Below are 16,227 nucleotides of genomic sequence, written 5' to 3' on the forward strand. Positions count from 1 at the left end.
CAAAAGGGAGGAGCGCGAGACAGCGGACGAGGAGGAGGCCGGCATGTCCGGGCAGCAGCAGCAACAACAGCAGCAGCAACTCCCGGCGGCGGCTCCTCAAGCCCCGGGCAACCCTACTACCTCACCGGCCTCAGCCGCCCTCCTGCTCCACCCGCCGCCGCCTCCCCTGCCGGCCACCTCGGCCCCGCCGCCGCCCCCTCCTCCGCCCGCTATCGCCGCCACCACCACAACAGCCGCCGCCGCCTCAGCTGCCGCTGTCCCTCAGTCCCTCGCTTTGCTGCCTCCTCCCCCCCCCACCCCCAAAGCTTGGAGGTTCCCCGGCAAGGGGAAGGGGAAAAAATTGAAACTTACACTTTCGTGCGTCCCTCCCGGCGTGACGCTGCGCGCTGACGTCACGGGGCTGTAATGGTGGTGTGCCTCGAGATTTTTTTCATCAAACAAGTGTGCCTTTGCCCAAAAAAAGGTTGGGAAACACTGAAGTAGAAGATCTCTAATAGTGGATAAAAAAGCTTGACCTCCATTACTGTCATGGAAGACTTAGTGGACATTCAAGTCAAGAATTGCCCCGCTCAAGCAGAATGCAGCACCAACAAAAAGCAGAAAATATGGTGCCGATTTGCAAAATTGAATAAACAATATATGCAAATATATAAATAACTATTGATATCTGAGCTATACTGCCACTAAACATGGAGGCTCAATTTATTTATTAGTAGCATCAAATACCCGGCACTGCCTGCAAATTTGTAGAAACCACACAATATAGTAATTTTTTTATGTGATTTGTGAGTTTGGGCCTATCATGCCAAAAACACTATCTTTTTGTGTTTTTATGACTGCTATATCTGATTCTGTCTTATAACTTTTTGTTATATTCATGAGACTTGCCTTTTATTCAGTGTTTTTGCAGCTGTAGTGTGCCAATAAGGCAGTATATTAAAGAAAGGTCCTTGTATTACTTTTGCCATATTTGGTATATGTAATAGTCTTGTAATGTTTTGCATGGAGTTCTCTATAATATTCATTGTGTGGCTACACTGGTGTTTTAAAAGTATACTCTCTAAACAACAACAGCAACAAAGTAGCCTCTGTTCGCCATTGCGGATTCATGGTACAATAGACTGCATTTAATTCATAAGAAAGGCAGGAACTGAACATTTTGGAATGAAATTTGGGTCTCAGTCTTTATAAATAAATGACAGTTATATGGCAGAAATAGGCAATTTCTTCAGCACTTAAAACCATGCAGAAAACCCATTAAGCTTGATGGCTGTTTCTTCAATTTGCTAATTTTTGTTTTTCTGCAATACAGTTTTGTGTGCATTTGGTAGACAGCATCATTTAGCTGGCATAGAAGAGATATCATAAATACTGTACCACAGTTTTTATGTCAAGTATGATCAGACATGAACCAAACTATATGCCAAATGCGAAGCAGATCCCATATTTTAATACTTGGAATAAGGTATAACCAGCAGTTACATAACTGATTATCTTATTCTGGACACAGCATTGCTTACTGTTGGAAGAACATTGCAAATCTTCATTCTATATGCTAGTGGCATGTACATGAGTCAATTAATTTTTCACCATTTTTATGTATTAATTGCATACGTATTTAAATCATCCAAAGAGCCTGAAATATGTGAATTGTCTTTTTAAACCCCCCTTTATCCTCACAACACTTCACCCAAAGCACATAGTTAAAGTTTGGAATTTGCTCTCAGAAGATGCCTTTTAAAAAGGGTTATAGACAGATACATGAAGGAAAAGGCTGCTATCAATGGCCCATGATGGTTAAGTTCTACCTCCAGTGTCAGAGGTAGTGTGCCTCTGAATGTCAGTTTCTGGGAACTGCAAGTTCCAGCAGAATGATGTTGTGCTCAGGTCCTGCTTGCAGGCGTACCATAGGTATCTTCTCATAGGCTAGACTTTTTATGTTTTGTGAGGTAGCTTAAGAATGGGAGATTGTAGCTTGCCGCAGCCAGCCAGCCAGCGAAATTCATATCTGTTTGGATTTGATATCCCGCCTTTCACTCCCTTTAAGGAGTCTCAAAGCGGCTAACATTCTCCTTTCCCTTCCTCCCCCACAACAAACACTCTGTGAGGTGAGTGGGGCTGAGAGACTTCAAAGAAGTGTGACTGGCCCAAGGTCACCCAGCAGCTGCATGTGGAGGAGCGGAGATGCGAACCCGGTTCCCCAGATTACGAGACTACCGCTCTTAACCACTACACCACACTGGCTCATTACACCTTAATTTTATCCTTGCTCCAACAAGTTCAGGGCAAGTTCTCTCCCTCGCTGAATCCTTAACATAACGCAGTGAGTGCAGTTAGTCTGCAAGACTGTGACTGGCCCAGGGTGACTCAGTGAACATTATAGCTGAGTGGGGATTTGAACCTAGGTCTCCCTAGTCCAAAACTCTGCCTGCTGCAGGCCACCATACTGTACACTGCATGAGTCCTCTCAGAAGGCAAGAATGATTCCTGCAAAAAGATCAGGAATGGATTCCCTAGTAGACATTTTTGAGTGTACACGGGCCTTCTGTGTTAATTGCAAAAAGAAATGTCCCTTAAGCCATCAGAAGTCTGGGAGACACAGCTCTTGCTAGTGGGAGACTTAAAATACCAAAAATGTCACTAAAGCCACATGAACAAACATTTCTTCTACCTGACAATCCTGTGATTGGAGAAAGGCTTTTATTTCTTTCTCCAACCATTTTCAAGACAAAGAGCTCAAAATAATAACCTTTGTGCTTCATTTTGAACTAAAAGCATCTTCTTCTAGCACCCTACAGAGATGATTTATTCATGGAACGGCATAATAGGTAAGAGTAAAAATAGTTGAGGTGCCCTTTTGGCTTCAGTAAAAAAATAAAAATCAAATTAAATTGCATTTAAAAATAACTACTTTGACATTTAGTTTAGATAAATACTTTACCCTTCCCTGGCACCAGTCCTTCAGTTTAACTGAAACATATGCTGCTTCCATTTACATTATCTCTCCATCAAAGCAGTTCACATCTCCACTTTTAGAAATTATACAAACCACAGAGACATTTGAAGAGCCTGCTTCTTCCATAATGCACAGGCTTTAATATTTTGCCACTTCTATTACTGCCTTTTAAAAAATGGCATTTCCAGCAATTTAGTGACTATGCTGGTTGCAGAAATCAAAAAGATTTGGTTTGGTTTGGGCTGTTACTTTTAATGTGAAAGTACTTTAAGCTTTTGTATACTACAGTATTATATTTTTCTGGTTCTGGAAGGTCAGGATTCTAGTTTGAATTCCAAATTGCAGAATTCCAGCTTGAACTGGTGGTAGGTTACCCGGTGTGTTAGCAAAGGTTGCCATGGACTAACACGCATGTGGCAACCTACAGGCCACACACAATCATAAGGAAACCTGCAGCCTCTGGGGGTGCCTTGCTACTCACCAACATTCCTTCCATTAGTGAATTTTGATGCCTCCCCAGTAGGTTTGTGCCGAAGCCCACCCACCTCCCTCCCCGTATAAACCATGCTCCCTACCACCTGCCAAAGTGTAGTTTGGTGGTCTTGGAGCAGTGGGGAAAGAATGTGAGATTAGAGATGGCAAGCCATTCATCTAGGACTACTGAGAGCAATTGGTGCTGATTATATTTTAAAATTAGTTATTATTTGAAAAATAGATATTAGAGTGCAGTAGGAACAATTAACACTATGAGGGAGCTTTTAACAGGAGCAGCATAGGGCATCAATATTCCATATATTTGCCCTGGTTATTTAAAAAAACGTAATATGTACTATTTGCAAACAGCCAAACTAAGCAACATATTGTTAAGAATTTCAGCAAATCATTGAAGATAATAATGCCATGGGACTACGTTGGTTTCTCCAAATAACATGTAACCTGCCTTTCACCATGCAACTTCTTTTTTAAATGGCCCACACTTTATTAATTTTTGACAAGGCTGTTTAACAACAGATATCTGTTTATATTGCATGGTGGCATCTAGCAGGACTGACTGTTCTGGTTGTATTTTTTTTTAAAAATCTCCATAAGCAAGCACTAAGGAATTGCCTGAGAGCAAACTTTATACTTCAACATCTTTGCCTTGCAGCAAGTGATAACTTCAGAAAAGGCAAATAAATGTTCCCACCGTCCTGTCCTCATTCTCTGACTACAGTAACTGCTCTTGTCTCACCGTAAAATTTGCCATGGCAGGTTACCTACTTGATTTGTCCACTGCACTTGAAGTGGTTGCTAAAAATAGTTATTCTCAGCCTGTCTTCTTTGTCAGTAAATGCATCCCTCACCCCACCCCTGTCATTAGGAAAATACACGAAGATCTACAAAATGAGTAGATGAGGACTGGATTCATCAGCTAGTAACCATATGGTCTCACTCTAAATATAGAGTGATGATAATCAAAAGATTATGTGATGGGAGTCATTGCCTTAAAAATAAATATAAAATACAATAAAAATAAAACACAACCACAAATAATCCTTACATCATTTTTGTCATCTTTATTTTATTATATTATGATATTACCAAAGACTTTTCTTAACTTGAGTGGTATCCTTGCCACTTTTATTTCGTGTCTTTAACAATGAAATCTTATCTGATATACTTGAATTTTAAATTTTATGATTGACCTGGCTGCCATTGTATGTTCACATGCACCATTTTAATTGGATAGTTCGTTTTTGCCAGCCACTTGGGATATTTTCCAGTAGAAAGATGGGTTATAAGCAATTGTAAAGGATCCCTGCATGGTTAAGTCCAGTCAAATTCGACTGTTGGGTTCGGTGCTCATCCCCATATCCAAAATCCAGTGATTTAGCACCTCTACTAGGTGAGCCAGAGGGTGCCATATAATGAGGTATGGGGGAAAGATAAAGCTTCCTGCTCCGTAATTGTATGAGGTTCTTGTACACAAAAAGGTCTGAAAAGGGTACAAGGTAGGGAGCAGAGATCGTTTGGGGAACACTTGAACATTTCACTAGTCCTAAAAGCTGCTTCATTTCTTATAATTTTTTTACACAGAAGAACCTTCTGTGTAGGAAACAATGTAGGAAATATAAAGACAAGAACATTTCTGTTTCCATATAGTGTGCATGCATTAGGGAACCATGGCCATTTGTGGTTTCCTAGCACTTATACACATGTGCAATGTGCAATATTTACCTATGAAACTGCTGGGGCAAGTTGTCCAGATGTTTGGGTTGCAGCATCACCAGTATCAGGATGATACTCTGCTCTACTTCTTGTTTCCATCTTCTGATTCCAGGGAGGGGAAGCTAATAAAATCCAAAACCAGTGTTTGGAGGTAGTTCTGGAATGCATGAGAGTCAGAAAACTGAGCTTGCAGCCAGGTAAAAGAGCAGTAGTGTAGCAGATTGTTTCATGATCATCATCGTCATCATCATCAATTTTTATTTGTACCCCGGCCTCCCCGGCCGGAGCTGGGCTTAGAGCAGCTAACATCATATAAATAATACAATATCTATAGTTGTTGCTAGGTAGGATTATGCTCCCTCTGAAGGACCAATTGCACAAAGGTGTTTTCCTGGATCCAGTGCTAACTAGAGAAGCTCAGTTGGTGGCAGTTTTACCAACTTAGGCTGGTATGCCAGGTGCAACTGTATCTGGAGAGGCCAAACCCTTCCTCAGTTATCCAGATTGGACCACTGCAATGAACTGTGCATGGGGCCACATTTTAAAATGGTTAAGAAAATTCAGCAGATCCAATTTCAGCTGCATGAGTTCTGTTGGGACCTAGACGGTCACAGCATGTGGCACCATTACTGTACCAGCTATACTGATTAACGTAGCATTGCCATGCTTTAATAAAAGTGCTGGTTATGTTTTTTGAAGCTGTACATGTTTTGGGTCAAAGCTATTTAAAGAACAGCCTGCACCCAAATCAATATGCCGGCAGTCTGAGGTCAACAATGGAGACTCTTCTGATTTACCTACCACCAGAAGTAATAAAACCAGAGGGTATAAGTCACAGGGCATTTTCCGTGGTAGCCCCCCAGCTATGGAACTCGTTGTTAATTGGGTTCTTTCAGACTGCAATACTGCAGACTTTCCAGAAATATTAGGAGACTTGTGTCCCCCCCCCCCTTTTTGGTAGACTTTTTCTTGAAGGACAACTAATTTGGAGGGATTATTCTCTGCTGTTGGGATTGTCTCTATCTCAGTAACCTTGCATTGGCTCAATTTTTTACTAATTGTTGGTTTTTATTATTTTATCCATTAGTATTTTTGTGTGTGTGATTTGAATGTTTCATATATTATTGTTATTTGCTTGTTTGACTTTACGTTCTTGTTTGCCACTTTGTGAGAAATGATCTAAAAGGCAGGATATAAATTTTAAAAGTAATAAATACAAAAATATTACACTCTCACATATGTCCTACACTGAAGGCACTTCTGTCAGGGAAAGCTTTGTATAGTGCAAGGCAAGGAAGCCTTTCAAAATGAATGATGATTCTAAAGTAGTATTCAAAGTTTTCAGGAGCACTTTTTAATGGGATAATCTTTAACACTTGTAATTCCTAAAGTAATATACAGCAGCTGAGATTGATTAATAGTCAAAGCAAAGTTGAGGCATGTAATCAATCTCAACAATTGTTTATTGAAAATACTTTTCAAAGTGACAGAAACTGTTGGTTTTTCATAGTAAACTATAAGATTGAAAGTGGGGGTTGTTTATTTCCATTGGCAGGGTTCAGAACTCTGTTGTCTATTGGGACTTCTTGGTTGGCTCAGATTGTAGATTACAGGGAGTCACCTTTTTAGATCCAACATTTATAGCAGGGCAATACCTTTACTAAGTTCAGTCAAAATGACCCAAAATTGTGAGGAAACTATTGAGTTCTTAGATGTTAAGTGAAACATCTAAGGGGAATAAAAAAGGTGCAAAGGCCTATCTAATCCAGTATCCTGTTTCAGCAACCAACCACATGCCTTTGGCTCAGACCTCATCAGTGTATATCTGAAGATGTTTGCCCCCGTAAACATCATTTTACATTTACCTATATGTAGGTGTTGCTTAGTGGCAGACCACATGGACTGCATGCAAAAGCTTCCAGGTTCAATCCCTGGCATCTTCAGGTAGGGCTAGAAAGACTGCTGTCTGAAACTCAAGGGAGCTTCCGCCAGTCAATACTGAGCTTGATATGGTCTGACAATATAACTCATGTTCTTATGTTATCAATTCAGACCTTAATCTGGGGAAGTTTTCTCCTTTTGACCTAGGTAGTGAAGCTGAAGGTTTTGTTCTTTGGATGAAGCCAGAGTTAGCTCAGATAGCTTTTGCAACATCATAAAGCTGCTTATGTAGGTGCGGGATTTTTGTTCTCTGTGTGTATCAGCAGAACATGCATAAGCCCACCCCACCCTGTTACACCCCATTATGCCCCCGTTCTGCCCTCCTCTGGGTCCAAAATGACCCACCCATCAGCGGTCGGTTGAACACACACAAAATGGTTGCCACCTGTACTAAGAATTATTATTATCTAGACCAGTGGTTCCCAATTGGTGGTTTGCGGACACCAGGGGGTCCGTGACACCATTCACATTAAAAATTCCATAGAGATATCAAAATTTTCAAAAAGTAGGGGGTCCATGACTTGGCTTTTGAAAAATGGGGTCCGCAGTACTTAGCTAATTGAGAACCACTAGTCTAGACCCTTATTTCACTCAAGGACATTTTCAGAGCCAACTGATATTTTGTGTCATTGGGTAAACTACAGAATTTTGCAAAATCTATGGTGATTTTGAAAACAATCAGCCTTAAATGTACAGTGGTACCTCAGGTTAAGTACTTAATTCGTTCCGGAGGTCCGTTCTTAACCTGAAACTGTTATTAACCTGAAGCACCACTTTAGCTAATGGGGCCTCCTGCTGCTGCTGCGCCGCCGGAGCACAATTTCTGTTCTCATCCTGAAGCAAAGTTCTTAACCTGAGGTACTATTTCTGGGTTAGCGGAGTCTGTAACCTGAAGCGTATGTAACCCGAGGTACCACTGTAGTACATTTTTTAATGGCATGAACCTTACACAGATCTAACTGTAGACAATAAATTGTTTGTAACCACAGGTTATCCCACATGGAGAGTATTTTCATGGACATCAAAATATAAATCCAGCCAATTCAATGAGGCCTGTGTGAACATTGTGATGCAGAGGGTAAGTTTATCCAGATGCACATCTGTATCTACATTAGCTGGGACACTACGTCTAGGCATGAGTTTTTCTTACTGGATTTGTTGAGATTGGGGCAATGATTATATACTATCTCACACTATGCTCCTGATTATGTATAGTGGACAAGATAAACTGTCTTTAACATAGGAATGGTAAATCATGATTAAATGCAACTTATATCGTTCGGTCCCAGCGCCTGCCAACCTAGCAGTTTGAAAGCACCCCCGGGTGCAAGTAGATAAATAGGGACCGCTTACCAGCGGGAAGGTAAACGGCGTTCCGTGTGCTGCGCTGGCTCGCCAGATGCAGCTTGTCACGCTGGTCACGTGACCCGGAAGTGTCTGCGGACAGCGCTGGCTCCCGGCCTATAGAGTGAGGTGAGCGCACAACCCTAGAGTCTGGCAAGACTGGCCCGAACAGGCAGGGGTACCTTTACCTTTTTATATACTACACACTGCCCAGACCCTAAATTTCCTCCCTCATTGCCTTTGGTACAGGAACCCCAGATATGGAATAGGTTGCCCAGAGCCTTCTGTATTGTTGAGTGTGGGGGTTTTTTTGTAAGTGAATAACCTTTCATTCACCCATATCTTTTCATTGTGTTTTGAGTCTGTGCTGTAAACTGTTTATACTGTCACTGTTGCAAGGTTTTCTATTTAACATTTTTTGCTGCCTTTTACTGCTTATTGTTGATTTTCATTATCATGCTGTATAATTTTTAATATTGCCTTGTTTGTAAGCCATCCAGGGATTATGTATTTATAAATGAAAATTGTGATTCCAAGTCTTTCTCACTATTTTTCAGATGTCTCTTTCAATGTATGCTATAGGAACAGCCACCACAGATTTTAGTTTCTTTTTTGACTCACGCCTCCATTAGCATGATGACACACTAGTTTGTAACTGTGCTGAAGCCATTGTTCAGGGTGAGTTTAAGGAGAAATTACATTTTCTAGAAAGACTTTTTCCTTTGCAGCATTCCATAAGTCCCAGATCCTAGTGTATGTTACTTGGTTTGATGACACATCCTAATGTAGTCTGTTCTAGATATAGTAGATGGATGACGAAAGTATGTGTATTTGAAGAAGGAACCTTTTTTTATAAATTAAAAGAATGAGGTGCAAGGGATTTCAACCATTAAGACATGGCAAATAAGAATTACAAAGGGAAACAAAGCAGTGGAATAAAAATTAACTCTTGAACTTGACAACCTAGAGAATGGGGAGAATAAAAATAATGTGCATATGAAAAGAGTTACAGAAGGAGCCAAGAAAGCTTAGTGACTTTTATACAAAAGTGGCTCAAAGAAATGTTAGATTATGATAATCATAGGGAAAAGGTTCATGCTCATTATTTTGCCAGCATCATGGAACTAGATCCAGAGGTTTTGACTGGATGCTATATAGGTAAAGGAAAGGTTCTGGGGAGAAAGCCAGAGAGAACAATTAATTGTCCATTATGTGTCAGAAAATGACTTTTGGAAATATTTTTGCCTTTTGATTCTTAAACCAAGAGGGGGACCAGAGAACAATGGAGCACCAAGAAAAATTAGTTCATTGCAGATGGAGTTTGATTTCCTTTGTGGTGTCTGCCTGCACAGGAAAATTTTCTTCCTTCTTTTCCTTTTTTCAAGGAGGAATACAGATGAGAAGAATCTTAAATATACAGAAAAATAATATATTTCTCTTTGTGAACTTGGTGACACTACATAGCCAACAGGGAAAACGTCTCCTAATTTCAGTACTTGGAAGAAACTCTTCATTTCGTTTAGTGGAATTTACACCCAAGTAGGTTGTTTAGGACTGAAGGCTTAGGTGCTAAAAAAGACAGAACTTTTTTAAGTTCTGGAAACAGTATTGTTGAATTGCCATTGCCCCACCATACTTTCTTCTTTCTTTTTGTCCCACCATAGTTGTTGATCAAGCTAACTTTTCAGGTTTTGTAGCGCTTCCAGGGATGGGCTGGCCAATTTCCCCCAATTTCCCCCTTTGGGGTACAGCAGAAATTTTACCTCTACTTTATTGTAGAGTTGGAAGGGGTTCAGAAATGGGCAGCCATAATGATAAGGGTCTGGAGCAACTCCCCTAAGAGAAAAGGTTGCAGCATTTGGAACTTCTTAATTTTAAAGAAAAGGTGAGCAAGAGTGGCATGATAGAAGTTTATAAAATTATGCATGGCATGGAGAAAGTAGATTTTCCACAGGCACCTTGTTGGCTACTGAGAACAGGATGCTGGACTATATGGGCCTTTGGCTTGATCCATCAGGTTCTTCTTGTGTCCTTATGTTTATAATTATCTCTGTGAGAGAACCAGGTGGTGGACTATATATGCAATTTGCCTGATCCAGCAGGCTCTTCTTATGTTCTTAGGTTTAGGTTGGTTAGGATTAAAAAGGCTGGAGAGTCAAGCGTAAGGGGAATAGGACTTGTGATGTGATGTTTTTCCAATTACCGTATTTTTCACCCCATAAGACGCACCGGCCCATAGGACGCACCTAGTTTTTTGGGGGGGAAATAAAGGAAAAAATTTTTTATTTCCCCCCCAGGTGCGCTGCGCTAATCCCGAAGCTTGGGGCGTGCGGAGCTCAGCACGCCCCAAGCTTCTGGGTGCCGGCAAGGTCTCCGCTGGTCGTGGGAGATCCGCGCGGCTCTCCCAGGGCTAGCGGACTGCTGCGCTAATCCCGAAGCTTGGGGCGTGCGGAGCTCAGCGCGCCCCAAGCTTCTGGGTGCAGGCAAGCTCTCCGCTAGCCCTGGGAGAGCTGGGTCTCCCACAGCTAGCGGATAGCTTCCTGAAGCCTGGAGAGCGAGAGGGGTCGGTGCGTACCGACCCCCCTCGCTCTCCAGGCTTCAGCGAAAGCCTGCATTCGCCCCATAAGACGCACACACATTTCCCCTTCATTTTTGGAGGGGAAAAAGTGCGTCTTATAGGGCGAAAAATACGGCAAGTAGTTGTCGTTTCATCACTTTCTGTGTAAGGGGTTGCCTTATACCGAGACTTGTAAATTTTTGTTAAGAAGTGTTACTTTCTAGTTTTCCTCTGTCTCTCTCTAGGCTCCTCCCCACTGTGTTTTATCTTGCCCAGGGCAGCCCTAAGTGACTTATAACCAACAGGGAAGCAAAACCCTCCACAATACAGTAAAACTGGAGGGGGTGTGTGAAATACATTAAAAGCATGCCAACCAATTCTAAAAGGCCACAAATAGTTAAAGGCCAAAGACATGGTTATAGAGGAAAGTTTTTCATAGAATCATAGAACTGAAGAATTGGGACTCAGATGGTCATTTAGTCTGATTCCTTTCAATGCAGGAATCTTAACTAAAGCATCCATGACAGATGGCCATCCAACCTCTGCTTTAAAACCTCCCATGAAGAAGAGCACCACCTTCTGAGGGAGTAATTTTGGCTGCTGAACAGCTCTGGCACCTAAAGATATGTAATGATGGTGCCAAGTGAGCTTTATGCTTATTCACTTATTCAGTTTCTTTCTCAACCGATGGTTTGTGATTTCCTTACATCTTTGCATTGCAGTCTGCTGGTGCTGCTATTAAATGCAAAGTCGGTTCCTAACAAAATCTCATTCACCCATGATTCCATGATGGATAAAAAGGCTGACCTGGCTTGTATAACTGAAAGGTGGCTTGACGAGCTGAAGGTATAGTTTCTCCTAGTTATGCCCTCCTACTTAAGTGCTCAGTTCAGTACCAGAATAGAGTCAGAACTGGCGGCGGCGATGGAGGGTTTCTGAAGTCTCACTGTCTTCAGGCTTCTTGTCTGTTTGAGTGCAGTATAGAGTATATGTATCTTGTGTTGAGTGACCAGGACAGATTAAAAATTCTGCTGGTGAATCACCTGACAGAGGCGGTATTGGATATGGTGTTGAAGATTCCCAGGATGGTTGTTCTGCGCTGGGGGGAACCTAGTTTTCATGCTAAGGTCACCAGGTCCTTGATGGCTCTGGTCTTTATGGGCGCCATTACAATCCTGAGCTATTCCAACATGTCTTTAGCCCAACACATAAAGCAAGATACACCTGATAGTTGTTTCTTGGCCACACAGGAAGATAGTAATCTGAAAATGGGGGATTTTGCATTATTATGATTGAACCACTTCCGGTTGAAATCTAGACTTGCATTTCCCCTCTGAATCCATGGGAGGTCTATTAATGTGATTCACACTCAGATGCTTATGGACACTGATGGACTCCAAAGGGCTTTTTGGGATCTTCTGGTGAGCATGACAGGCACACTTGCCTTAGGTCTTTACATGTATGAAATAAATGTCAGTAAGGTCATAATGGAACCTCTTTATAAATGCCTCAGCTTTTATATGTTTTGGAATCTGACTGTGGAAGAAAAGCAAATAGAAATACAAAGCAAGGGGCCCGGAAAGGACCATTGCTAAAACGAGTTGTTTGGGGAGAAAAGTAAAAAAAAAGTGAGCTTGATTAATTTTCTGCATTACTTAGACTAAAAGCTGGTCAAAATAGGGCAGGAAAGTCTTGTACAGCACAATTTTACTAAGAAGTCCTACTGAGCTCATTGGAATTTGCAATGTAATCCTATTCATTGTCTGCTTATAAGAATGTAAACTGAGTCCTGCTGGATTAAACCAAAGCCCTACCTACTCCAGCACAATCTAGAACCAAAACCCTGTCTAGAAGCACAGGTTCTGCAATAAATGCCCATCTTGAAATACCCCTTTTATTTTAGCAAGCCCACTAATGATCTAGAGCCCTTGCCAGATCTGCAGCTGCTGCTATAATATAATATAATATAATATAATATAATATAATATAATATAATATAATATAATCTGTAGATCAACATGGTTTCAAAGATTTAGGGTGTGGATTAGATTATTTTTTGAGGTCCCTGCAATTCTATTATTTAGGCTGAGTGACAGGGTTGCTGACATAAATATATATAAATGAAGCAATATGTAACATATAAATCTTAGAGACGACACACAGGTAGAAAAAGTAGTCGTGATGTTACATATAAGGGTGTTGCAGTTATAGTGAGCAAGGAATAAAAACAAACTAGTGCAATTAAGATGGGGCTAAAGTCTGTTGCGCCGGTCAAGGCATCGCTGTGGAAACCCCTAGTGAACTGATGTAAGGCGTGGGCACAGAGCTGACTTTGTAACCCGATACCGGGCAGAGTAACTATGCTGCCAGAGAACACTTCAGCAGAACCAGCGGCAATGTGGTGCCTATTTAAAGGTAAAGGGACCCCTGACTATTAGGTCCTATTTAGGTCCATTAGGCCTATTTAAACTTGAGGGCTAATAAATGACTTCCCACCTAGCACAGTTAGCATGGACGAATACTACGATGTCGTTTTTGCGGCAGAACAGCCCCGCCTTTCCCGCCTGCTCGCCCGCCAACATTTCGGGACAGGTTGCCGTATTAAAAAAACTACAACGCGGAAGTAGCTCGAGGGGGGATAAGGGCAAAGGCTTCGACCGCTGCTATAGAGCATGCGCCGTTCTTCCGAGCATGCCCAGTACCGACGACGGAGGCGCCCGCTGCCCACTCTTACGGTGCACCGGCTGCGACGGGAGCAGAAAAAGCAGCAGCGGCTGCCGCGGCGACCGGCCTTTCCTCGCAGGATCTCGGATACATTTCTTCCCTTCAGTAGCTTGGAGGACACGGGGAGCCCAAGGTGTGGAGGGTCGGAGGAAGGGGGCAGCTAAGTAGGGCTTCTGCGCGCGCGCGCGCGTGGTTGCTATGGTGACCGAGGCTACCTGGTCGGTTCCCAGGGAACAGGATGCCGCCTGGAGCAGGAACTGCTAAGGACTTCCTGGCCTGACTGCCTAAATTCTCCCTCTATATACCTCCGTCCGTCTGTCTGAGTGAGTTACTGGACTTTTCCTGGGCTGCCAACCCTCTTGGCGGGTGGCATCATGGGTGCCCACCTGCACTCAAGCCTTGGATTGGGATTGAGGTTTGGTGGTGGTGGTTAGAAATGCATCTATTCCTAGAAGATACGGAAAGTTAAATAGGTAAATATGTAGAAAATGTAGCCTTAAAGACAAGAAGAACCACGCTGGTACCCACTCGGTTCTCTCTAGAATCAGCTTGTTGTGTGAATGGTTGTGAATAGCAAATACATAAATGTCCTACATTTTGCCTGTGCAAAAATATAATATGCATAAGGCTGCTGTGTCGGTCAGAAACAGGAGTAATTGTGAAGCCAGCTATTTATATCACGTGGTATTTATTTGCAGCTGAGTTCCTGTTATAACTATATTGAAGTTATCCCACACTATCTAGCCTATGTGTATATGGCTGCTTCTGCTCAGGAAGTGTTTGTGTGTGTAAGGCAGGGGTGGTGCTTGTGAAAAGCCCCAGCTAGTAAATTCATTTAAATTCATTTAAAACAACTGTGGTGGGGAAGTTGTGCCAGCTGCACTGATTCTTCTGATTCCTTTGAAGTATCAATGATTGGTTCAGGAATAATCTGAATAGCTCAAGTTACACCAGGCCTGAAAACTGTTATTTAAAAGAGTTTGGAAAACTGTGACAAATGAAGACAAAAGGATGATCTTATAATTTTTTAGTAGTCTGGCTATCTTAAATTGGTCCCTAACTTATTGTGAACTTAGGCAACTGAGTGCCTGTTCATTTAGCTTGGGTAACCAAATTTTTAAAAAATGTATATAGAAGTTTGTAATAATCTAAAACACACACTCCAAATACAGTGCAACAAGCACATGTTTGCTTTCAAGATATAGGAATGCAATTGTATCCATTTGTAGAGGAAGGAGGAGGAGAAATGGACATGCTCAATAGCAGTTTATAGTTATTTATTAACTTATTTGTTTAAAACCATTTATATCCCTCTCTCCCTAAGGGTATTAGAGTGGCATACACTAAAACACTAAAATATATAAAAAGTAAGTATTCTGGAGGGTGGGGAGATTAGAATTGGGTGGTGGTGTATGCTTTTAGAGTTAAAATAAACTCCCTTCCTTGGACTATACTGGTATGTTTCAGAATGAAAGGGGAAAGGGACACGCCTAACATTTCCCAGCATCCTCACCCCTGCTATTAAAAAAAGAGAGTTGAGAATAAATCAAGGCAGGCAGGCAGCCTTAAACTTAAATCCTCTAGTGCTATAGAGACAATGATAGCCAGGGGTGTACCTAGGTATTGGTAAGGTTGGCCCTGCCAAGGGCCCAGGTCAAGGGGGGGGGGGCGTAGAAATCACACCCTTCCACTCTGACTCCATCATAGCAGGCCTGTAGGGCCGCCTTTCTGGCCAGCTGGCAGCACTATTAGCTCCTTGCCTAGGGTACAAGGGGGCCTAGGTATGCCTCTGGCAACGGCCTTAGGGGGGCTTCAACAGAAGAAAAACAAATTTCCTCCTTCCTCTCCTGAATTCCCTTCCCGAGACCTGATCAGCACGATTCTTTGTGAGTTTTTAATCTTTTCGAATCACTGGGGGGAAAGCAGCTCTGATGTGCTGCTAACTTTTATTTTTCTTCTCAGAATTCAGATTAGTTTTTATTTCAAAGACATGATGGCTCTTCCAGTGTAGGAATGCCATTCAGATTAAGGATATGTGGCTCCTTCATTATTCAAATAAAACATAAAACACGAATGCTGAAGGAGCATGTTTTTAATAATGTGTGTTTTATTATTTTTGAGGGAATTATGCCATATCCTAAGAATAAATCATAACTTTTTCATTATGAGCAGAGTTGGTCAAAATGTGGTAAGTGAGGAGACAGGAATTTATTTTTTTTTAATAAAATTCTGTTTGCAGGCTTGACTATGGCTCTGCAATCAACGCCTCCATCATAAATGTACTTGTAAGGCAGACAATTTAAGATCGAAAGGAGATTTGATTGAAACTTAATTAGAACCTGTCATGGGCTATGCTTCTGCTGCAGTACAGAATGTATTCATGTCTCCCAGGTTGCCAGTTACTTAATTAAAAGAGAGCAAATATTAAAATCCAATAAATGGTATATCTCTAGAGCAAAATGTAAGGATTTTAAAGTAGAAGGAAATGACTCACTCT

At 41.8% G+C, this 16,227-nt stretch overlaps 1 protein-coding gene across 16 annotated transcripts in view; it reads left to right on the forward strand.

The window, feature by feature from the left end:
- Window positions 1-16,227, forward strand: part of ARMC2 (armadillo repeat containing 2) — an 89,277-nt gene that overhangs the window by 40,840 nt on the left and 32,210 nt on the right. For 3 of the 16 annotated variants that reach the window (XM_083497648.1, XM_083497637.1, XM_083497652.1), the window contains exons 4-5: window positions 5,277-5,361; window positions 8,095-8,183. The exons of 1 other annotated variant lie outside the window; for it this stretch is intronic. The gene's annotated coding sequence lies outside the window, so the exon portion shown is untranslated. Of the gene's footprint in view, window positions 1-5,276; window positions 5,362-8,094; window positions 8,184-8,698; window positions 8,762-9,006; window positions 9,128-13,703; window positions 14,204-16,227 lie in introns of those variants that run through there. 12 more of the 16 variants (XM_083497649.1, XM_083497645.1, XM_083497646.1 and 9 more) reach the window with 9 other exon arrangements.

This window comes from Podarcis liolepis, assembly GCF_965112155.1.
Source record: "Podarcis liolepis genome assembly, chromosome: 3".
Taxonomy (NCBI): Eukaryota; Metazoa; Chordata; class Lepidosauria; order Squamata; family Lacertidae; genus Podarcis; species Podarcis liolepis.